The 24,439-nt window shown below is 39.9% G+C and overlaps 1 protein-coding gene across 3 annotated transcripts in view; it reads right to left on the reverse strand.

Moving 5' to 3' along the window:
• CREB1 (cAMP responsive element binding protein 1) overlaps nt 1-12,153 on the reverse strand; it is a 56,270-nt gene extending 44,117 nt beyond the window's left edge. For all 3 annotated transcript variants that reach the window (XR_014297042.1, XM_082659063.1, XM_082659062.1), the window contains exon 1: nt 11,983-12,153. The gene's annotated coding sequence lies outside the window, so the exon portion shown is untranslated. The remainder of the gene's footprint in view (nt 1-11,982) is intronic.
• Between the last annotated feature and the right edge of the window lie 12,286 nt (nt 12,154-24,439).

Below are 24,439 nucleotides of genomic sequence, written 5' to 3' on the forward strand. Positions count from 1 at the left end.
TAGGCAGATATACTACTAAAAACATTTTGCAGAAGTATACCTAAAAATGTCTAGGGGTGATGTACAATACTTTCTACAGTTATTTTGTACCTGTTTTTAGTACTTTACAACTGCTTGAAAGCCTTGCTAGCACATTCTCACACCTTCAACATGTCTTGATTAATATTCTATAAGTGTTATGATTAATTTACTAAAGAGAGTGGCAAAATGTTCAGCTGCTACATAAAGGACTCTAGCTTCCCAGGACTCAATGACTATGTTGCACTGCCTCTTTTCCTCTACTTTTTTTTCCCCTGTATGTTTTTTGGTTGTTAACCTTGAAATACTTCATTTATCTTTATCTCGTATGTCTTATCTAGCAGAACTGAGATGTATGCAATCAATACTGGAAATTTAATGGTCCAGGTTTCTGATGCTAATAATAGTCTTTTGCTATTAAATACACCATACTTTCACTGAAACCAGCTAGGAAAATAGCATATTCAAATGCTGCATGTGTACATATACATGTGTGTAGGTACGTATGTATGTACACATTCACACTCCCCTCTCAACACACATATCAACTTCAACTGTAAGAACCTTATTAGATTAGACTGATCACACCCTAGCAAAATAAGGTTATATACATACATTTTTAGGGAAAGAGAACAGTCAATGTGATAAACTAAAATAAACTGGTATCTTTATAAAGCTAAGTAAATTCTGACATAATTTTCAGAAAGTTTCCTCTATGCTCCTACTAAGGTCTTTCTCCCTTAACTAGAATACAAATCCATACTTTAGCCTACAGTCTAGATATTAGAGGAAGGCAAGGTAAGTTGTATATGAAATTAATTTTGTGTGATCTGAATTTGGTGAGATTTAATCATTTATGAGACAAAAATAAAAGCTTGAAAATTTGTATGTTTTAATAAATTCTTTGTATTAATAGTAAATGCCAGTACTCAACTACCACTACCTAAAAAGAAGGCATACAACAATGGGGAATCTTCTCAATGTTATTTAATAAGACTATTTCCCTGATTTGTTTATTGGACTGAACTCAGAGAAACTGCTTTAATTAAGTTCAAGATTTGTATGTTATGATTTATTGCAGTTTTGCAGAGCATTTAAATGCTATTTTAATTTTAATGCTATTTTTAATAGGTAAAGTTATTTAAAAATGTGTAGCATGCTCTATAAGAAAGATACTGTCCTCAAAGGAAGTACTTAACAGAAGTGCATTAGGATTCACAGAAATGTACTGCATGATTTATGATATAGCCATCCTCATATCCTAGTGTGACTAATTCTACAGTATCTTTCAGTAAGAAAGCTTTAGTGATTTCTCAAATCAAAGTTACTATTATTTTTTTAAGTACTGGCAAAATGTATTTGCCTTGTTTTCCTTCAGGTAAGACTACTCAAGGCTCTGAAAGGAGCCTTCACGTATCTGGTCACCAAGAGACAAACAGTGTTGCTTAGCAAAGCAGCAACTATGACTATGCATTATTTTAGATAATAACATTTTATCCCAACCCTTCTTTGCAAACACACATCTGATACCATTTTCACACCTTGAGCCTTTCAAAGAAGTGACCCTATATAAATTTCTATATATGAAGTTCTACTAAATAGATTTTTGAAGCTGATTTTTTAAGGAAAAAGGCATTATGCACCTCCTACATACAGTTACTTTTAGAAAAGCAATTTCCGTGTTGTCTAAAGAGTGAAACTGTCTTCAAATTTTAAGTTCTGCTTCATAAACTAGCTCAAGGTTAATACTGTAAGGACCTACAAAAGTTATGCCTTGAAGTTAAAAATTTATAGCCTACTATTCCATTTACTCAATAAAACCCCAGGGACTATGTGAAAATAACTTACATTGAAATGGAAAATGAATGTCCAAGTGTTTTCAAAAATAAGTTTATAAAGTTAACGTTTATCATTTTAACAGTTCTGTTTTGAGCTAAATTTTAAAATGCTATTCTTGGTGAATTATTTACAAATTAGACATCAAAGAGTGAAAATCAGTTTTCCTGAAGTGAGACAGCACATGTTATATGGTGGGAGTCATAAGACAGGAATTCTGGTTTTAGCTGTGACTTCACAGATGGAGAACTAAAGATGTTAAGAGATTTGTAAGAACTTCACAAGACTGTTCAGGGCTATACCACCTAGCCTCAAATATTATAAAAAGTGAAGAAATATTTGACAGCAGAACTGCATGAACTATTAAGCAACATGCTAATCATTTTAATTATGTCTTGCTTACCAGAAAAATCCCAAGCACTCAAAGCACCAAGGGTATATTGAACTATATCTTAAAAATTAGCCATGGTTAATCTACAAAGTTGAAAAATGACATGCAGATGAGCAAAGACTTTACGTACAGTTTTGATAAAGACTCACTTCAGGTTTAGGTATCTTTATCTCTAATCCTGAAAGAATCAATGCTGAATCAAGTCCAACATTCCAGGTAAATGTACTTCTTTACCAATCAGGCAGTTTTTTCTGGTAATCACTTTGATTAATACAATCTCATGCTATTTTTCATGTTTCAGAGGTGGGAAGTATTAGTAAAGCATCAGAATTAACTAAAACTCAAAGGAGAAAACTTTCTTTTTAAGCTATGAAAAACGAACCTAATTTCCTTGGCTTTTAAAAAACAAATCTGTAATTTCAGTGTTTTAATTGTCTAATAAGCATTTATGTCTGCTTCCTTTAACCTGTGCAACTCTAAAGGGGGATTGGTTTTAATCTTGCCTTTTAAATCTGTGACCCTCCAAGAGGGACTCATTCATTATAAGTAAGTTTTCTGTGCACATTACATAATAAGTGTTCTGCCAAAAACTATGAGGACTATAGTTTAAAGCAGGCAAGAACCTTTCTCTCAAAGAGCTCACAAGCTAATAGTAAGAGATGAAAAATGTATTATATACATATAAAAGAGTTAGGCAAGTATAAACTACCATCAGTTTACCTATAAAGTCCCTCCAAACAAGTATTTAGTTAACAATGACTTCAAACCATAAACTATTTTGAAATGATAGGAAAACAATGAATTATGGAAAAAAGGAAAGCAAGAGCTGGCTATTTATGGTAATCTTTCTGTTGAGGCTGACCTAATTAATAAGATAATGAAATCAATATATTTTTTCAAGACCGTGGCTACTTCCTTCAAGTGAACTTTTATAAACCAAAACTTAACTATTGTTGAGGAACAAAAATTTCTAGTAATCATCAATAAAGCTAGAACCTTGGAAACTTTATCCACAAAGAGATAATGCTGTTAATATTCAGAGTGATGAAGACTATGCTTCACTGTTATTTCTTGCCCAGGGAAAAGGCTCTACCAGTATGTAAATTTAAATTCTCCAGAGCTCAGTTTAGTCATCTGCAAAAAATGAAGGAGTTACTACTGCCTTCATGGTAAAAGTTTGCTAAGTGTGAATTCCCCCCCAAATAGCAGAATTTATGAGTAATATACTACACCCACACAAACATAATAAATTCTCTCATAACAAATAATTTGCAAAATATAGTATATTGAATTAAAATGTTTCACTCAAAGTTGTTAGTTCTTGATTTTTATCTTTGCTTCTTTTGGTCAGTCACTCAACTAAGGGATCTGGACACAGGATGAAAGAGAAGACCAGAGCAGGTGGGGTGTAACTCCAAATATGCATTAGCAGATTTAGTTATTTTTCTAACTAAAAACTAAAACTAGATTTTAGTTTTTAGTTAAATAGTGGTGTCCTGTTTGCCTGGGCTTTCAGAGATATTCAGAAAATGTCTGTTATAATTAAATAAGAATTTATGATGTCCAAGATATGACACCAAAAAGCACAAGCAACGAAAGAAAAAAACAGAACTGGAAATTGTCAAAATTAAAAACTTTCGTGCCAAGAAAGTGAAGACAATCCACAGAATGAAAGAAATTTTTATAAATCAGATATATCTGCTAAGAAGTTTGTATCTAGAATAATAAAGAACTATTACAACTCAATAAGACAAATAATCCAATTTAAAAATGAGCAAAGGATCTGAACAGACACTTCTTCCAAGATATATAAATGGCCAATAAGTACACAATAAGATGCCAGACAGCATTAGTCATTAGGCAAATGCAAATCTAAATCACAATGAGATACTACTTCACACCCACTAAATGGCTACAATGAAAAATAAAAAGTGTTGGTGAGGATACAGAGAAATCAGAACCCTTATATATTGCTGGTGAGAATGTAAAAAGATACCACCATAGGTCTGACAAACAGTCTGGCAGTTAAAGTAGTTACTATACAATCCAGCAATTCCACTCCTAGGTATAAACCTAAGAGAAATGAAAACATGTGCAATAAATGAATGTTCATGGCAGCATTATTCACAACAGCCCCGAAGTCCAAATATACATGAATTCATGAATAAAATACTGCATATCCATAAAATGGAGTATTATTTAGCAATAAAAAGGAATGAAGTCCTGACAGATTCAACATGGATGAACCCTGAAAGTATTAATATGCTAAGTAAAAGAAGCTCATCACAATAGAGTCCTTTGATATGCAATGTTCAGAATAGGCAAATCTAGAGACAGAAAGTGCATTAGTAGTTGCCTAGGGCTCGGGGTATGGACAGATTGAGGCGTGATGGTTAAGGGATGTGGAGTTTCTTTTTTGATTAACAAAAATGTCCTAAAACTGACTGTGGTGATAGGTGCACAACCTTGTGAACATGCTAAATAACTACAGAACTGTACACTGGAAATGGGTAGACTGTATGGTACGTCAACTGTAGTTCAACAGTGCTGCTAAAAATGAATCAATGATGTCCAATTTTTAAACTGCAATATAATCTATCATGAAGGAGAAAGGATTAAGAGTCAGGATATCTATATTTTAGCCCAAAATATCACACCATTCCTGTTTATGTCGTTCCTCCTCTTACATGAATAACTTAAAGCTTCCTGCCTCACACTCAGGGTTTCTCGTAGTGTGGATTTATAGTTAATGTGACACTTTCTTCACCTCACCAACTTGTGAACATATCAAGTTCACTCTACTTCCATGTCTTCATTTTTGTTGTCCATGCCACTGCTTACAATATACTCCCCTTTACTTCTACCTTCCAAGTTCTTCCATATGCAATTTGAATACTATCTTTCTCACAAAACATTTCCTCACTGAACGCCTTCTCTTCTAAACTCAACAGTCCTTCAAGATAGCAAAAACTGATACTCTGCCACATATAAATCATTCTTTCTTATATTTTTGTCACCTCCACTATACTGTGAGTTCCATGAGGGCAGTAAAGCCACATACAAAGGCTTTACTGTTTATAGCAACTAGAACAATACTTCATTTAATATCTATAAAAATACCTAAATGAATAAATTTTCTCGTGATTATTCCACCAAATACAAAAAAGCTAATGGTCAATAAACATTCACTGAATAAATGACTAGATTGATAAATGGCAGGAAGTAAAACCGTAACAGCAAACAATAAAGCTGCTACTGACACTTTTAAGGAAATGACACCCCTTTAAGAGTACAGAATTCAGAACAAGCAATAATTTTCACTTCAGTGATGAAAAACAAGATATTTCTGAGTCTCCTACTGCTAATCGCTTACACAAATAGGGATAACAACTCTAAAAATTGTTATTCAGCTTTGTTTAGATAACAAACACTTTGTTACATCTATGCTGTCATATAATTATAACCAGAAACTCACATGCAGATAACCAGCTCATTAGGAAAAGAGTTAAAATTGAAGAAAGAGGGCTTCACCAGTAGCGCAGTGATTGAGAGTCCGCCTGCCGATTCAGGGGACACTGGGTTCGTGCCCCGGTCCGTGAAGATCCCATATGCCGCGGAGCGGCTGGGCCCGTGAGCCATGGCCGCTGAGCCTGCACGTCCGGAGCCTGTGCTCCGCAACGGGAGAGGCCACAACAGTGACAGGCCCGCGTACCACAAAAAAAAAAAAAAAAAAAAAATTGAAGAAATCTTAGTTTCCAAGACGATTCACTAATCTTTGGGAAAGACATTTTCTATTACCATTGGTATAAATAAATTCTCAGACATACCCTCTACTCTGACACCAAGGTCATTAGTTATTTTAACTTCTCACTTAATTCTCTCTTCTCCAACCAAATGTCAGTCATTACTTCTCTCCTTTAGGAAAAAACTTACCATCGATCCCTCAGACCTCTTACTCTCCAAACCTTGACTGTTGATAGACTATTCAGAGTCTAGATTAATCCAGCCAGGAAGACTTTGTTCAGACAGTCCATCTCATTTATGGTAAACTTTTATTACTTTACTTCAACCCTGAGAAAAAGCAACTCAGGCATTTCAAAGTTTAACAAGGGGTACTATTGTTAAGTTGAGATTCACGTAACTAGCCTCAAGAATTGATTAAATACATAAAGGTAAATTTTTCATCACTGGATATGTAAAATACTGTCTTCTACTCATCTGCTGGAATTAACACCAAAGTATGAATGATAAATCTTCCCCTCCCTCCCTTCTTATTGGTAACCTAGGAGACAGGTGAACAAAACTAGTAAAATAACAAAACATATCTTTCCAGGGCCAGGACTGGCAGAGCTAAGAGAAGAATGCAAAACAAAATAAAATAAAACAAACAGGACGCAAGATAAGACTTTGTATATACTAAGGAAAGAGGGGCATGCTGGGTGAGAAGAGAAACAAATGGCTATTCTTATCTGTGTTTCAAGTATGTCTCAAAAACCTACATTTACAGATTGATAGTACAAAATAAATTTAAAACCATACTTTCTTCTTACAACTCCAAAAAGTTTAACCAGACTAAGCACATATAATGACTGAGTTAGCATACGTATTAAATTGGCAGAGGAAAACAAGTAGCCATTGTTCTAGTTCTAGACCTTTACCTCTACCCCAAAAGGCAATTCACTGATACAATGACACTGTGAGAAATCATTTAATTCCCTGGTAGCCTCCAGATATGTTCCAGAAGAAAACTTTTCTGCCTTTACAGATTTCAATTATCCACTCCCCCCCCCACCCCCAACCAAATCTAGAAAGATAAGTGCTCTGTAAACATTTTAGTCACTGAGTGGGCAAAAATAGCATGTATTAGTATTTTATATAAAAATACTAGTAAATCCTCAAAATAATAGTAAGACAATATTCTTTCATTAAAAGCTTTAACATATGTAACTGTCAACGTAAGCATACAAAGAATGAGATACACCATAACAGCTTCATTTAATGATTTTTTTTGAAAGATAAGGGACTTTTTTGTGTCCCTGCTGCTAGAGTATTAGTTATCATTTTCTAAGCTTAATCAACTTAAAAAACTTACAGCATGTGTATTTTAAAGATAAATACACTAACAGCATGTATATTTAAAATGAACTATAGTTAAATGCTGCTTAGAAGGTCCAAAAAAGAAACAGAGGTACTGAAACTTGTTTTGTTTTCTAGTTGAAATGAGTATTACTTGGGTCAACTGGTTGACCAAGGACTTTCACAGTAAAAAAAAGAAAAAAAAAATTATCTCAGCAGTAAAGTCTCAGTAGACAATCATACAGAAGAAACTCACCATTTATTTAGATATCAAATATAAAACTCACTGATAATGACACTAAAAAACATTAGAAAATCATCAAAAAATAAGTTAATGAGTATATAAAAAATTAACTCGGAGAAAGCTAGTACACTAATCAGGATTACTGGGTAGTAATAGTCCATGAGAATAGTCTGTTTAATAAAAGGTCTGGACTACATGAGATGTTCTTTCTCATTCAGAGAGAAAACTATAGACTATTTTTGGTTGAAATAACAGAAGGAAGTAGTTTGTTCAGGGCTATAAGAACCACAACAAGAGTTAAATTCAGATTAAATTCACTTTGAGACTTAAATCTTCTACAGCTTGCTTTCCTCTTCATGTACATCGCGATCATTTTAATAAAACTTAAAAAAAAAACCCGAAACTAAAAAGGTAATTAAGGCAGTTCAAATAATTTCCAAATTGGCATCTCTCATTCAAACGAAATCTTTCATTTAAAGAAATAAAGGCATAATGACAGCATTCCTTACTTTAAATGGTCACAAAAGAGCTAAAAATAAAATCAGCTCACCAACCGGTTAACAAACACAGGTATATCCAGATGATGAGGTGCCTCATAATTAAAAGAATGAAGCTCTTTATGTCCTGACACAAACCAACTGCTAAACCATGTTAAGTGAAAATAGCAAGATATATGAGTGTACATAGTATACTATCATTTGTACAAAAGGGATGGGCGGGGAGGAGAGTACATACATATTTGCTTGTATATGGACAGAACACCTCTGAAAGGACAAACAAGAAATTGGTGCCACTTGGGTGACTGGAGGGCAAAACACATGACTCCCTGCTGTATTACATCCTATGTGTTTTGAATTACGGACTATCTGAATGAATTATTTATTAAAAAAATAAAACTGGAAATACAAAACATAATCCTTTCTTCCATCTTCAGGTGTGATCTCTCTTTCCTTTGACTGCTTTCTGATGACATAATACTCTGCATTGTTAGTCATCATGTCCCCAAAAGTTCCTTGAGGGTAGAGATATGACAATGTAATTCATCTTTGGATTCGCTGCAGCTTCTGGCCCAGTGTATTAAAACACAGTAACAATTATGATGAATAATTTAAAACATAATAGGAAACACTTGTTGAGCACTTGTGACATGCCTCATGTTTAATATGCATTAACTTATTTAATTCCCACATTTGTATGAGCTAGATATTGTACACTTATGACCAAGCAAATTGAGGTATGGAGAAGAAACTTGCCCAAGGTTCCAAGCTAGGAAGTTAAAATAAACCTTAAAAATAAATAGCTGTCATTAATTGAATCCTTAAGGAAGTACTTTATAATTATCTCACAATGCTATAAAGTAGCTTTATCAGATAAGGAAACTAAGGCTGAGAAAGATCAAGAAACTTCTTGTAGGTCACAAAATTCCTTGAGGGTAGGCACATGATAGTAGTGGCAACAGGAGGATTCAAACTGGCATGTGATTCCCAAACCCCATGCTCTTTCCATTAACTACATTCTCTGTCACAGTAAATGCTAAATATTTGAAGTACCACAAACTGTGTCTCAAGTGATAATGTAGAGATGAGTTCATACATGAGTAAGAAAAAAACCAATCTTTTCATTTTTTCCATTCCCTATATCCTTAAATTCAGATTTGAGCTCTAACTATTCAATAAAGAAGCCATCACTGGAGGTGACACTGTAACATGAAGAAAGATATGCTTACAAGATTATGTCACAGGCTGGCTATAAACAAGTCTACATAACCATTCCTGATAAGATACTGAAATGAAATTATAAATTTCAGTGATACATTGTAAGCATTAGGTTACAAGTAAATAATTTTTTTCTACTGTGTAAAAAAAGGAAAAAGATTTTTAAAATGAGGTGAAGTGGGAGACATATACTTGGTTTTACTGCAACCATATTATATCCCCCAAAACAAAACCCAATGTCTTAGAATGAAAAACAAAATAAAGCTACTTCTCTATGAAGAAACAAAAAGTCTATTAATCAGATCTAATCATGAAAATGAATTTCAGAAAGCAGAAAAAGGAAGGTGCCATTTTATGAATCAGGTTTCTAAGTTTCCTTAGGTCCTTATGTGGAAAAAAAAATCATTCGAAAAGTGTAACACTAAAGTCTTAAATTCCATAAAAAGTGTCCTTTTAATATTCTTCAGTCAATTTGTGTCAAAGACTCATTGGCTTTCTGAATACATGTCCATTAAAAAAAGGTTCAAGCAGATTTAACTGTAATTTCTGCTGATCCCTGGGAGGGAGCAAAAGTATAATTTAGTAACAAGCTCTAAATGAATATTCAAATATTAATGAATATAAAAGTTTAAAAAGTTTCACCTGAGATTACTAAAAGAATTAGATTATGAATTTATAAATAAAATTTTCTAAAAAATCTTTTGGATAAGACTGAAGAAAAATCCTATCAGAAAACTTTTTTTTCTAATTCAACAAAGGAAGAGTCATTGTCATATAGTCTGTTACTCAACTTATGCTGGTTTGCAGAAAATCGTTAAGGAAAACCAGTAATCTATAGTATCATCAAGACCATAATTTCCTCAGTGTTTGGAAATAAAATCATCTTCCCAATTCTTATGGAAAAACTCTTTATTACATCTTCTTAATTGTTTCTTGGTAATGACAAATTGCTAAGGTGGTTTTTTAAAGACTTGCAATACAGCAAAGTAGGTTTTGGAAAAGTGACTTGCAAACAGAAAATCAGAAGACAGTGCTTCTACTAACAATATTTATTCCTAACAAGAAACCTTGTATCAATCACAATTCTATCACACCCTAAGACAGGTAAGTATTTTAAAAACAAATAACCTGTTCATCTTTTGCATCACTTAAAATAACCATTTTGGCTTTATTTTTTAATTCAGGAAATGAGTGTAAAAGATTTCAATAGCTGGCAACCAAAAGTATCTTTTATATTAACTTAAACCTTTAGAAGGCAAAACTGTTGCAAGCTAAGGCTAGCATGAAATTCTAACTTCTGAAGAAGGCAAGACAAACTTAAATAGGTCATATCCCAGGTCGTTTAAAAATTGTCTTTTAATCTTTGATGTGTCAATGACTTTTCTGCTGTCCCTCTTCCCCAACAGGGAAAGAAAAAATAAACCTTGCGGCTTAAATTATTGTCGCTCTGGGGCTGGGGTTACCTACCGCACGCTAGACTAATAATGGATACTTTTAAATGCCTATTTTTAGAATTAGTATTAACCAATCTCTTGTTTACATTTAGACAGAAAGATGTGCGAAACATGGCAGGGGGTACATGGGGAGATCCAGAAGACCCAACACCACGGTTGCCCGCCCCCCCCAAAAAAGGTGATGTAAAACAAAAGTACATCGGCTAATATGTTTCAACGAAGTGTTTCAAAATCTCTCAAGTGATTATTCCCTTATTGAAAAGGGTTAAAACCGAAACTGTTTTCAAACATCAGCTTCCCTTTTACAAGATCCCAACAGTTTTTAAAAAGTTACTACCAATATGTTTTTCTTAGCACCCCCTTCCCGAAAGAATGCATTTCCATGACTACTGATTTTAAAAAAAGAGGGTGAGGATAAGAGTCAAAAATTATTTTAAAAAGCGAGAGTTCTCATTCCTTCATGTAAGTAGAAAAACACAGAAAACATCTTTCCAACGGGGTGGGAGCAGGGGAAAAGGGCGTGAATAAAATACAGTACGAAAGGAAACCTTGGGTTTCGAACTTTATTGCACAAAGAGAGAGTGGAGAAGAGAGTAGGTCAGCCGGAGCAGCGCTTCCCCTCGCGAAGCGGACATGCAGACAAGGAGGCTACCGAGAAGGCAGGCGCCTTCACCTCCTCTGCCCTCAGCTGTCGCCTTCTTCCTCCTCCACCCCCCGCGGGCACCCCGGCGGCGCTGCCCGGGCGGACGGCGGGCCGGGTCGGGGGCGAGGCGGGCGGCGGGGGCCGGGCGGGCGGAGCGGGGGGCAGCGCCCGGCAGGGCCAGGCCGGCGGGCGGCCTCTCCCGGGGTGGCTTCGGGCTCTGGGCTCCCGGCTCCGCGCCGGGCCCCGCTCGGCCCGGCGGCGGCGGCGGCGGCGGGAACGCGGGCGCCAGCTCGCCGCGGCCGGCCGCCCGCACACACCCCCGGCCGCCGGCTCCCACCCCGCCCGCCGCCCCCCGCCATGAGCGCCGCCGCTGGCTGCAGGCAGAGTCGCTGCCGCCCCGGCCGCCGCTGGCTCCAGTCCGCCGCCATTATTCTTTGTTCGCTGCGAGCGGCGGCGATGGTGTGGGGCTCGGGCGGAGGCTCCATCTTTACCACGGCCCCTCCTGCGAGGGGAAGGCCCCGAGCGCTGGTGTCCGGCGCCTCCCCGTCCCCCCTCCGTCCCCCCGGCTCTCTCCGGCTCCTGCCTCCTCCTCCTGCTCCTCTTACCGGTGGTACAAGCTCCTCCGTCACTGCTTTCGTTCGCGGCCCGGATCTCGCTGGAGTTTTATTCTCTCCCCCACGTAACACACCGCGTCAAACTACACCTCCGCCGCGTCACTCACCAACACTCCGCTTCTCCCAGCCGCCCGGGCCACAGGCAGCAGCAGCCGCCGCCGACTGAGGACTCGCAGCCAGGGAGCCAGCCAGCGCCGCCCAGTGCCGAGTGCGCAGCGGCCGCGCACGGAAACAGCCGAGCTCGGCCCGGAGGAGCTCGAGCGGCCCCGCCCTCAGCGCTGGAGGCGGAACTTGCCGAAGACCTTCGAGTTCCTTCGGGCACGGCGGAGGGCTTCCGCGGGGAGAGGGAAGGCGGAGGTGGTCTGGGGCCAGGGGTGGGGAGGAATGATCTAAGCCCCCCCTCCCCCTCCCCTCCTCCCTCCCCCGCCCTGCCGCTTATCGACGGATAAAACCGGCGGCGGAAATTTGCAGGAAGAGTTAGGGTTTGTGTGTGGCGGGGTGGGGAATTCCCGAGGGGCGTCGACTGCTCGATGGAAACCCCCGCGCGGGCTGCCCTTGCGGCGGTAAGCGGCGGGCTCTAGGGCGGCTGCGGCGTGCCGGGTCTGGGTCCCCGAGCGCCGCCAGCCCCGGGAAGTTTCAAACGCTGCCGGGACGGGGGAGACGCGCCACTGGGTCGGGGCCGCGCCTGAGTGCGAGAGTACTGCGAGCTGGGGAGGAAGGCCTGCAGCGGCTCTGCGGTCGCCCCCGAGGCCTGGGGCCTGGGCTGGACTCTGGGACGGTAGGCCGCGGCGCTGCGCCGGCGCGGCCCGGGGACGTCGTTGGCCCCTGTGGGGAGGGTCTTCCGCCCCTCTGGGCGGGCTGGGCGGCTCTGCTTCGAGAATCCGCTGAGAAACCTGGCGCCCGCCGGCGGGGCCGTTCTGTTTCGGGGGACGGAGGCTCTGGGACTCCGGTCACCTTGGCGGGGTTCAGTACAACAGCGAGGACGGCCAGACCTGGGGGGCACATCTTCGGCCTCCGAGCCGTGACCTGCCCTATCCGAGGTTGCTCTTCTACACTTTCGAAATGTCTTACCTTCCTCCTCCACCTGCCCGCCTTTTTTTTTTTTTTTTTTTGCACCATCCTGTGTCGGTTTCTTTTCACAGCCCGTTTTCTGCAGCACAGGGTTGCAGCGGCTGCACCCTTTTCTTCACCACCCGCTCCCCCTGTGAACCCGCAGTGTGACTTCCGTTGCCTCGAAGCTGCTGAAACTGCCCTTTCAGAGGTCACCCGAGACACGATACCGACTTTACCATTATCCTTTTTATTGAACTCGACAGTCCTCTCCCGGGCTTTCATGTCTATTGTAATTCACTTTCAGTCCCTTAAAGCAAACATGTTTTAGGAAGCCGAGAGGGTCCAAAACAGAGCTCCGTCCCTTATTGACTTACTGTTGAAAAAGAAAGAGTTCCCTAGCCTGGTCCTGTAGATCCCCTCGTCCCTTCTCTTTGGGCTGAAGAATATCCCCCTTTCCTTCTGTTATTTTCAACCTTTCCTTCTCAACCGGCGTTTCTGTCCAGTATTTGAACATTCTTAAGTCTCTCATTTTTTGGAAAACATTTTTCTCTTTAAATCCCTCTCCAACCGCGATTGTCTCTTACCCCGTGGACGTTCATGTCCCAGTCTCCTCAGCCCTCTCCAGTCTAGTTTCTGTTCTTACCACACACCTGAATCAGCTCTGAATTGTCACAGACAAGCTTCAGGCCTCATTTACAAGACCTCATTCTGGCATTTTACACCATTGCCCACAGCCTCATCCAAATATTCTCTGCCCTCTGCTCTTGTTTTCTTTTACCTCTCTGGTTGTTCTTTAACAACCAGCTTCTCCTCCTTTAGCCAACTGTTAAATATTGGAATCCTGTTGAGCTTCATCCTCTTCTCGAGTCCCACCATGTGCATTTTCCTAGGTGGTCTCATCCTCTTTCCGGTGGCTTCAAATACCCTTTGCCAAAGACTGTCCAGCTCAAAACTCAAGCCTAGATCTTGCTTTTGAACTCTAGATTCATATTTCTAACTGCCTGTGCTACACTTTCATCTGGATGACTTGATGTCAAACTCAACCTCTTCCCTCCAAAAGCCTCTTCCCGTAGACCTCGGATCAGTAAAGTACAGCCTGTCCATCTACTCAGTTCAGAAACCTAAGACACCTCCGACACACATCAGAATCACCTAGACCTGCCTTAAAAAAATAGGATTTGTGGCTTCTCATCCCACTCTAGTCTAAGCTACATTCATCTCTTGCTTGAAGTTCTGCACTAACTACCATCGAGGTCCTACAAAACTGCTCTTGGCTCATTCCAATCCATTTGCCATACTGCAGCCAGAGCAAATTTTAACAAATACAAATCTGATCAAGTCACTACCCTGCTTGAATTCCTTCAGTCCTTCCCTTTGCTTACTGAACACAATCTTAAGTCCTTGTCATTAAGGCCAGGCCCTCCATTATCTGGGCTCGTCTTCTTCCCAGCCTCCCCAGCAGTCCCTCTAGCTCTCTGCACTCCAGCCATGTTAGTCGTCTTATTTTTTCCAGGCTCTTTTCTCTTGTTCCCTACTGTAAACTCTCACCTCAAGGAATTTATACATGCTATTCCCTTACCCTGAGATTCTTTTCTGATTCATCATACTTGTAATTATTTGTTTAATGTCCATGTGTGGTCTGTGCAGGTAGGGACCATGTCTGTCTTGTTCACCACCAGAATTTCTCTCCTCCCATCCCCAGCACAATGTCTAGAATGTAGTGGTGCTCAGTAAATATTGAACAAATAATGAATATCTCTATGGTCCTGGGAAAAAATCCTTAATATTTTGGGGTTCAAATCCTGGTTCAGCCACTTACTAGCTGTGTGACTTGGGCATATTTTTCATTCTTGCGCCTCAGTTTTCCCATCTGTGAAATGAGAAGATGATAATAGCACCTATATCATAGTGTTACTGTGGTAATTAAATGAGATCATTCATGGAAAGTGTACTTGGCACAGTGACATGTAATAAGTGTCTATTTAAATGTTGCCTATTACTAGCTTTATTTGTATATCTCACCCTTGTGTCAAATACATTTGCAAAATTGAGCTTATTATCTTCCTGCTCTTCTTACCCTGACCCTATACATGATATCAAAATATTAGAATTATTTGCTCATAACCAATGCTTCTCATTCACCAAATACAGTAATTTTTTATTTAAAAATTTCCATATATTCTTCTTTTCTGTTCACACTGATCTTCATTTAGGGCCTACCTCTTCATGCCTTAGTTACTTTGCTGACTTCCTGGGTGCTTCCTAGGTGCTAGTGGGACTGCAGGCCCACTTCTCCTATTCACTTGTGCCCTACTCTCAGACCAGTGGGCCTCAAACAGTTATTAAGTCATACTTTCTCCTTGACTTACGCTCTCCTGGCCTCTGTTTTCACCTAATTTTGTTCATTCACTCATTCAGTCATCCAGTCATTCAAGTGCAAGTTATTTTACTAAATGCTTTGGATATACTTTAGATTTGAAATGTAGTCTCCCAGTTTCATATATGTGCTCTGGCATCTCCATAAACCATAGAAATGAACTAGAAATGTCAAACTTTAGCATCCGTTTTTATCTCTGGGACTTGAAAGCTACTCCCACTTTTGACTCAATTTTTCAATTGGAAAACAGGGTCAATATTGGGGAGATGAAAGTAGGGAAGAACGCATGGATGTAAGTTGACATAGTATAAGGTAGATAAGATGGCAAAGGGGGAAGGTCTCAAGAGATGATTATAAAAGGCTTCAAGGAGAAAGTGGTATCTGAGAGCTTTTTTCTAACCACGGCTTCCTTTTCCTGTTATTTTTCTCTCTTGCTTCCGCTGTTGAACCTAATTTTCACCCTCACTGTGAACTCAAGTTCCATGAACACTGCCTATTCTAGTTCATCACCTCTCAGGACTTAATTTGTTTTTCTACCTAACCCCAAGGCCATGATGACCTATTTTGTTTATTCTAAAAATACCTGTTGAGCACCTATTTTGTGCTATGTACTACAAAACTGGGGCTATCGCAGTAAATAAAACATTGTTTCTGCTCTCAAAGGTAATAGCATAAAATCTTCAACTTCTCCTCTTTCTGACATTTCTCTTTTTTGTTCACTCCTTTGTGCCCTCATCTAGCGTCATGGTTGTAAATACAATGCCCATGCTGACAACCCTCAAAATTATATCTTCCCAAATCACTCTCCCAAACTTTAGACTCATTTAAACAACTGCCTACTCACACCTCCACTTGGATGTTGTCTTAGCCTTGGTTCTCCCAGAAAGCAGAATCTGAGGCAGTCTTCTGTGCTCTTATTTTATTAGGGAGTACAATCTTGGGGAAGTGAGGGTAGGGAAAAGTAGTGAGTCAGGACAGGAGGTTAAGATTCAGTCAGAGGATGCTAACACTACCCTCCTCTGCAACATACACATACTTCCGTTTCATGTGGGCACCAAACAGACCCCTGTGTGAGATGTGTGGCCTGAGCATGAGGCAAAGCACTATTGGGTGGTTACTGCCTGAGGTTGGTTGGCCATGGCAATGAAGACAAAATAAGTGGTAGAAGACCCTACAGGCAATGAGGCCAAGAGGATCCTAGGTGATACAGAGGTGTCTAATAGACATCTCAAACTCAATATGTCGAAAACTGAACTGATTTTCCCCCTCACATCTGCACCTGCAGTCTTTCCCATCTTAATTGCTGAGGTTAGAAATCTTGGAATGACTCTTAATACCTTCCTTTCTCTCACATCCCACATCTATTCCCGTAGGAAATTTTATTGGCTGTACCTTCAAAATATATCCAAAAACTGACTACTTAGCACCTCCACTGCAAGTGAGCTGGATGTATAATACTTTCATCTCTTACCTAGATTACTGCAATTGCTTCTTAAGAACTTCCCCCTACTTCCGTTGCCGTACACCAGCCACTCTTCTGCCTTAGCACCTGGGGGCTGTTTCAGTGCTTAAAATGCTCTTTTTCCAAATATCAAGAGAGCTAACTCCCTCACCTCCTTCTGGTCTTTGCTGAAATGTCACTTTCTCACTGAGGCCTTGACAATACTACTTAAAATTACAATTTGACACCCACCTCAATCACCCCTATTTTTTCTTATGGCACTTATTACCTTCAAATATACTGTCTGTTTTACTACTTTTTTTTTTTATAAATTTATTTATTTTTTGGCTACGATGGGTCTTCGTTGCTGCATGCAGGCTTTCTCTGGTTGCGGTGAGCAGGGGCTACTCTTCGTTGCGGTGGGCAGGCTTCTCATTGCAGTGGCTTCTCTTGTTGTGGAGCACGGGCTCTAGGTGTGCAGGCTTCAGTAGTTGTGGCACGTGGGCTCAGTAGTTGTGGCGCGTGGGCTCAGTAGTTGTGGCTCACGAGCTCTAGAGCGCAGACTCAGTAGTTGTGGCGCACAGGCTTAGTTGCTCCACGGCATGTGGGATCTTCCTGGACCAGGCCTCGAACCCGTGTCCCCTGCATTGGCAGGCGGATTCTTAACCACTGAGCCACCAGGGAAACCCTGTTTTACTACTATTTATGTTTATTGTTGACTGGCTCCCTTGCTAAAATACACGTTCTGAAAAGCATTATCTTTCTTTTGTTTACTGATGTATCTCAAACACTTGGAACCATGCCCTGACATATAATAGGTGCTCAATATATGTTTGTTGAATGAATTCCCAACTTGCCTGTGTTCAGGTGGTTCATACTATTCAGATTTATTTTCTTGGTTGCTTTTGTAATGAGCAGGAATATAATAGTTTTCCTTCTTATTTGGTAAGATTTCCTATAATCTTGATGTAACAGTTATCAATAAAAATTCCTGGAAACAATTGAAATCCCAAACACCTCTCTATAACAGCAAAAAAAAAAAAAAAAAAAAAAAGGAATGACCCAAATGTCCCCATACTAAACAGTTAACTATTTAATTCAACTTTTGTCCCTTATATGTACTCATACCTCTTTTAACATTACATGGGAACTATTCATTTGTTTGTCTGCATCCTTTATTGAACCATGAGCTCCCTAAAGGCAAAGTTGTGTTTTGTTGAACTTGCATCCCTAGTAACTGACATATAATAGGTGCTCAGTAATGTTTCTTGAATGAAAGAAAGAATGAATGGTTAGAGTTTTTCCAGCACTGGTCAAGGGACCGGTACCCTGCCCAAGTGATTCAAACATCTGATCTCCTTAGCAGTTCTTCCCCTGCAGTGTAGATGGATGCTTGAGAGTCTTCATAATTGGAAAGAGCGCAAGGTGGAGCTGTTGTCAGCACGCATGAAGTAATCCTGTGACTTTAATTGTACTTTCCCAATAGTTTTCCAACAGAGAGGAGAAAGCACTGATCTGTTACATCTATTTCTGTTCTGTTTACCAGTTATAGTTCCCTATGTAAATTAATATGTTGCTTCTTAAAATTAATCTTCAACAACAGCAACAACAAAACTCTCCATTTCTACTTTCTCCTCTAGCTACTGTCCCATTTTTTTGCTCTCTTTACAGTAAGTATCTCTGAAAGAGTTATATATTTACTGTCCCAATTTCTTTTCTCTCATTTTCTGTTAAATCCACTCCAGCTAGCTCTTGCCCTCAGCATTCCACCAAAACTGCTCTCCACATTTCTTAATCCAATGGCCTGTTCTCAGTGGTCTCACTTAGCAGCACTTGACACAGTTGATTGCAACTTCCTCCCTGTAACACTTTCTTCACTTGTTACACTTGTTTCTTCAGTGTTACAGGGCACTTCACTCTCCTGATTTTCATCGTGCACTCCTGGTCATTGTTCTCAATCTCCTTTGTTCACTGACCTCTCAATATTGGAGTGTCCCAGGTCTCTGTCCTTGGACCTCTTCTGTTACTATACTCTCTCCCTCAGTGTCTCATTCATTCTTATGGCATTGGATATGATAAATAAGCTCACAACTCCCTAGTCTCAGATTCAGCCTTGTATATCCAAGAAACTCCGCATCTCTACTTGGGTATTTAATAGACCTCTCCATTTTATTAAACCCAAAACCAAACTCCAGATCTCGCCTCCCCTCAGAAACCTTCTCTGCCTACAACCTTCTCTATCTCAGTTAATGGCACCTCCATCATTCCCATTGCTGAGGGCGACTCAGCAGCTCTTTTACACCCCACATCCAATCTGTCATCAAATCCTGTTGTTATCTCTTCAAAATATGTGACCGCTCTTCCAATCTCCACTGATACCAGCTTGGTCCAAGCCGCTGTTACCTTTGATTAGGATTCTACATCAGCCACCCTTAACCTTCATTCCTTTCTCAGCCCAGCAGCCAGAGTGATCCTTTTAAACTTTAAAGCTGACCACACCGTGATTCTGTTCAAAACTATCCAGTAGCTCCCCATCTCACTCAGAAAAAGCTGTGATTCTTACAGTTAGGCCTACAAGACCCCATTTCCTCTCTGATTTTACTTTCTGCTCTTCCTACCCTACCTTTCTCTGCTCAGAGGCCTGTTGACCATCTTGCTGTTCCTCAAACACTTTGGACCCACTCCCCTTAGGGACTTTGCATTTGCTGTTCTCTCTGCTCGGGATGCTCTTTCCAGACGTTTCCACGTCCTCTTCATCTCCTCAGGTCTTTGCTCAAACGTCCGCATTTCTGTGCGGCCTTCCCTTACTACCCTGATGAAAACTGTTCACCCTACACCCCACCTCTCTCTTTGATCTTTTGCTCTGCGTATCTCCTTTTGCTACTTAGTTTTCCTCCATAGCACCTGTCACTTTCTGGTATGTTATCTACTTAGCTCATTTATTGTGTTTGCAGGTACTTTTGTCTCTTTTTTCACTGCTATATTCTTAACATCTAGAACAGTGTCTTGTACATAGCTGGCACTCAAATGTTTGTTGCGTGAACGAAGTTGAAATTCTGGACTTAATCTCCTGGCATTGGTTTGTGTAAACAGGTCTCTCTCAGTTTGATCATCTCTGTATGCATCTATAAATATTGTTTCTGTATTGCAGCCTGAATCATGGTGGGTCCACCAAAGTTTTGCCTTCTTGTGGGGCTTGATTTCATCATGGCCACGCTCTCTGCCATCTCTGTCTCAGTTGCATAGAACTTGAAAGAGTTGAAGACCTCTTTGAAGCTTTCTGATCTTCCCATGTCTCAGAGTCAGAACTGATCGGGAAGATTCTGGTTGCTTCTTGTTTCTATTCTGAGGACCAGGTGGTTAGCTACTAGTACTGCTGCATTCTTGTCTTCCTTGTGACTGAAAGCAGTGCCATGTAAACAAAGTCAGATGGCCTCTTATCCTCTTGGAAATTTACAAAAGGCCAGTGGTTGGCAAATAAAACTGGTAGCAGCAACAAGTGAAGATTTATTGAGCTCTTACTTTGTGCCAGGCACTGTTTTAAACACTTTTGATTTATTAACTAACTTAATCCCCATAATAACTCAATGAGGAAAATATTAACATTAGGAACATTTTATAGATGAGTAAGCTGAAGCATGGAGGGATGATGAGATAAACGTCTCCGAGGTCTTAGAGCTAGCAAGTGGCAGAGTCAGAATGTGAACCCAGACAGGCAGCCTGGCTCCAGAGCCTGCGCTCTTAGCCACTGTGCTCTACTGCCTGGTTGTAGAATGAAAAGTGGGAGAGGGAATTTGCTTTGAGAAGAAAGCAAATTATAATTCCATCGATGTGAGTCTGTCATTCTGAAAGCATCATTGTAACACAAGCACTTTCTTCTCATGTCAGTTCTATCGCCATTTTCATGCATGATACAAGAATTAGGCTAAAAAGCTTCCACGATACCTTGTCACTCTTCCTAGCGAATGAGTAGGCTCCTTGAAACACTCTGCCTAGCCACCCCCTTTCATTTTTGCTTCACTAATTCCTAGTCTTTAGCTGAGCTCTGAAGGGTGTGTCATGAACTCTGAGTACCCTACCTAACTCCCTACCCCAAACCAACACTCTAGTCTGATTTAGGTGCCTGAATTCCATATTTTTGTTTCTGTCAAAGCACCCATCACACTTGGGACTTCCCTGGCAGTCCAGTGGTTAAGACTCCGTGCTTCCACTGCACGGGGCAAGGGTTCGATCGCTGGTCGGGGAGCTAAGATTCCACATGCTGTGCAGCGCAGCCAAAAAAATAAATTTAAAAAATGTTGGCACTTCCCTGGCAGTCCAGTGGTTAGGACTCCGTGCTCCCAATGTAGGGGGCAAGGGTTCAATACCTGGTCAGGGAACTAAGATCCTGCATGCCACATGGCATGGCCAAAAAAAAAAAAAAAAAAAAAAAGTAACAAATGTGGAGGAAAAAATTTTTTTAAAAAGTACCTATCACACTACTTGTCATTATTTGTTTAAATGACTAGTTCTGTGCTAGACTGTAACTTCGGTGAGGGCAGAGATTGCATCTGCCTTATTCACTGCTATATCCTTAATACCTAGCATGGTGTTTGGCACGTTGGAGGAGTTCAATAAAATGTTTTTTTAATGAATAAAAGTGATATTTCTATAGAATATCTGCAATCATACCCATGCATTAAGGTGAATTTTCTTATGGCCAGACTAGTCCATCTTTTTAGAAATGCGAAAGATAATTTTCTTTCAGTCTGCCTTCCAGCTGTTGGGTTTTTATGTTAGCATTTCTTATGCCATAATGCTAGTTTTCAATTAGTGACTGTTTCTGCTTCAGATTCAACTAACGTTCAACTGTAATGTAGCAGATGTCTCTCTGAGGTCTTTCATATATGTCTGCTAATTTAAATTAAGACAATTTCTTTGGGTTTCAGCTTCTTCAGCTACACAGCCAAGATACCTGATTGACTTGTGCAAGATCAGACTGTAAGTTTGAGAATTGGGGTTTGAATTTAGAACTTCCAATTCTAAATTTAGCTTCCTTTTTTTCATATGTGATGTTGCCTTTCTGTTCCTATCTCTGATTCTTGTCTACTAGTCTTTGGTTAGCACCCATATTACTGAGCGACAAGCATATTTGATAATCTTATAAGCACCTCCTTCAAAAAATTTTTCCCCACTCCTTTGTTCTGTTTTCCAATTTTATTTATTTTCTTCCCATTTCCACTCTGCCAAATTCTCTCCCAAACAGTGGCACTCAGGGTTTATGAAAACATTTCTGGGGCCTGTCCTAATCTCATGTATGGATTAAGGGCTTTAGTGATATTTGGTTATTTCTATTATTATTCCTATACTATTATTATTATCTATTTGAGAAAAAGATATGAGAAGAATCCCAGGAATTGGAAACAGGACACATACTACTTGGGCTCCTGATCAAACAAGGTGATTGAACACATACTTTTTGCTTTGCTTATTCCTGGCACCCCACAGTAAAGGCGGAAGGAAAGTATAAACCCTTATGATAGATAGAATAATGGTCCCCTCATAAATACCCATGTATTAGTTCCTGGAACCTATGAATGTGTTATCTTACTTGAAAAAAAGGGCTTTGCAGGCGTAATTAAGTTAAGGATTTTGAGCTGCGAAGATTATCCTGGATTATGTGAGTGGGCCCAATGTAATCACAAAGCTGCTTATAAAGGAAAGAGGGAGACAGGAGAGTTAGAGTCAGAGAGAGAGAAATTGGAAGATGCTCAGCTGCTGGCTTTGTTGATAGAGGATGGGATCACTAGCCAAGAAATGCAGACATCTTGTAGGAACTAGAAAAGACAAACAGATTCTCCCTTAGAGTTTCCTCGAGGAATGCGGCCTGGCCAGCACCTTGATTTTAGCCCACTGAGACTGATTTTGGGCTTCAGATCTCCAGAACTATAAGATAATAAATTTGTGTCTTTTTAAGACAGTAGGTTTGGGGCAATTTGTTACAGTAGCAATAAGGTACTTATACAAGCCCTCAAGGACAAAAAGAACAGAAAAGCAGACAATGGCAGTTGAGAGAATTCAGCACATGCTTAGAAGACAGGATAGATGGAGGAAGGGTAGCTGACTTGGCAGAGTGGGAGAAGCTGGTACCTAAGTGTCTGCAGAAGAGAGACCGGTGAGAAGGAAGCCAATTTGCCTGACAGAAATCCAGAAGGGTTCAGGAATTAGAGGCCATGCCTGCTTTATCCCATTTGCAGAGCCTGGGAAAAGAGTACCAAGAGAGGCCTACAGAACATTTGTCCAAATATTTAAAAGTTATAAATCCAGCGAACAAACTGCTAACTAAAATATATTCAATCCTTCTATCTTGAGAAATGCGGAGAAAGGACCTCCATTTGGGGGTACTCCTGTGAATTTAAGGAAATTGTTCTGCATGAAAGAGAGAAACCAACTAACCACCAAACAGAAAGTCTGATATGTATGAATGTATTGAGATGAGATTTAAACAAGTAGTAGAGAATTTTGAATTGGTGATATGCGCTTAGGAAACTAAGTAAACGAAGAGAACAATACAATTATTAACTCCAGGGAAAACAAAAGGTTTGGCAGGAGAGGAAAAGTATTCACAGTTATCATATGGCTCAAATCTAATTAGAATACAAGGTCCCAATAATGTAAATACTCATTAATCTAATTAAATTTATGATATATAGTGAAAGGAGCACATATGTGGTGGGCATGCAAAGAAGGAGGATAGTAAACCCTCATTTCCATAGTGAAAATCAGTAAGTAATGCCTACAACAGAAATATCAAGTTACCACAATTAAAACATGTGTGTAGAGACATGGAGGTGAATTCCAAAGAATTAGCTAAAATAATTCACAGTGGTTATCTCTGGGGAACGGTAAATATTCATTGAGAGAGCTTTGACTCTGCAAACTTTGAGCATGTATAACTTTGATACAACCAAATTCTTATTTAAAAGATGATCTTAAGGGGAATAAATATTGAAGATTCTTTCCGAGATTTGAAAAACATGAGAATTAAGATTGAAAAAGATATTCAAATCTCTTGAAAAAGGCCCATATCAGAGCACACGACCACAACCTATTAAAAGCCTCTGGCAGGGGATGAAGGTACATACAAAGGACTAGAAATAAAAACAACAGTGGTCTTCTCAACAGCATCATTGGAAACTAGAAGACAATGTCTTAATGCTTTGTGATTCTGTGGGAAAATTATTTCAAATTCAGTATTCTATTATTTTCAGACATATTAGATCTTTCTTGTCATGAACACTTTCTCAGGAAACTACTAGACGATACGCATTACCAAAATGAGGTGGTAAAACCAAAACAAGAAGATCTAGGAATCAAGAGTGTTACCTGTCAGCTTAGGCTATGTTGCAGTAACAAACAATACCGAACTCTCCATGGCTTACAGTACAGGTTTCTTTCTTTTCACCCAATGTGTCCATCGTGTAGTTCTGCTCCTTGTCACCTTCATAATGGGACCCAGCCCGATGGAGCATCCTTTATCTGGGAAATTGCTAGTCTTGTGGCGGAGGGAAAAGAGATGATAGATCTCTTAAGCTTCC

Source organism: Grampus griseus (assembly GCF_964374135.1).
Source record: "Grampus griseus genome assembly, chromosome: 7".
NCBI classification, from domain to species: Eukaryota; Metazoa; Chordata; class Mammalia; order Artiodactyla; family Delphinidae; genus Grampus; species Grampus griseus.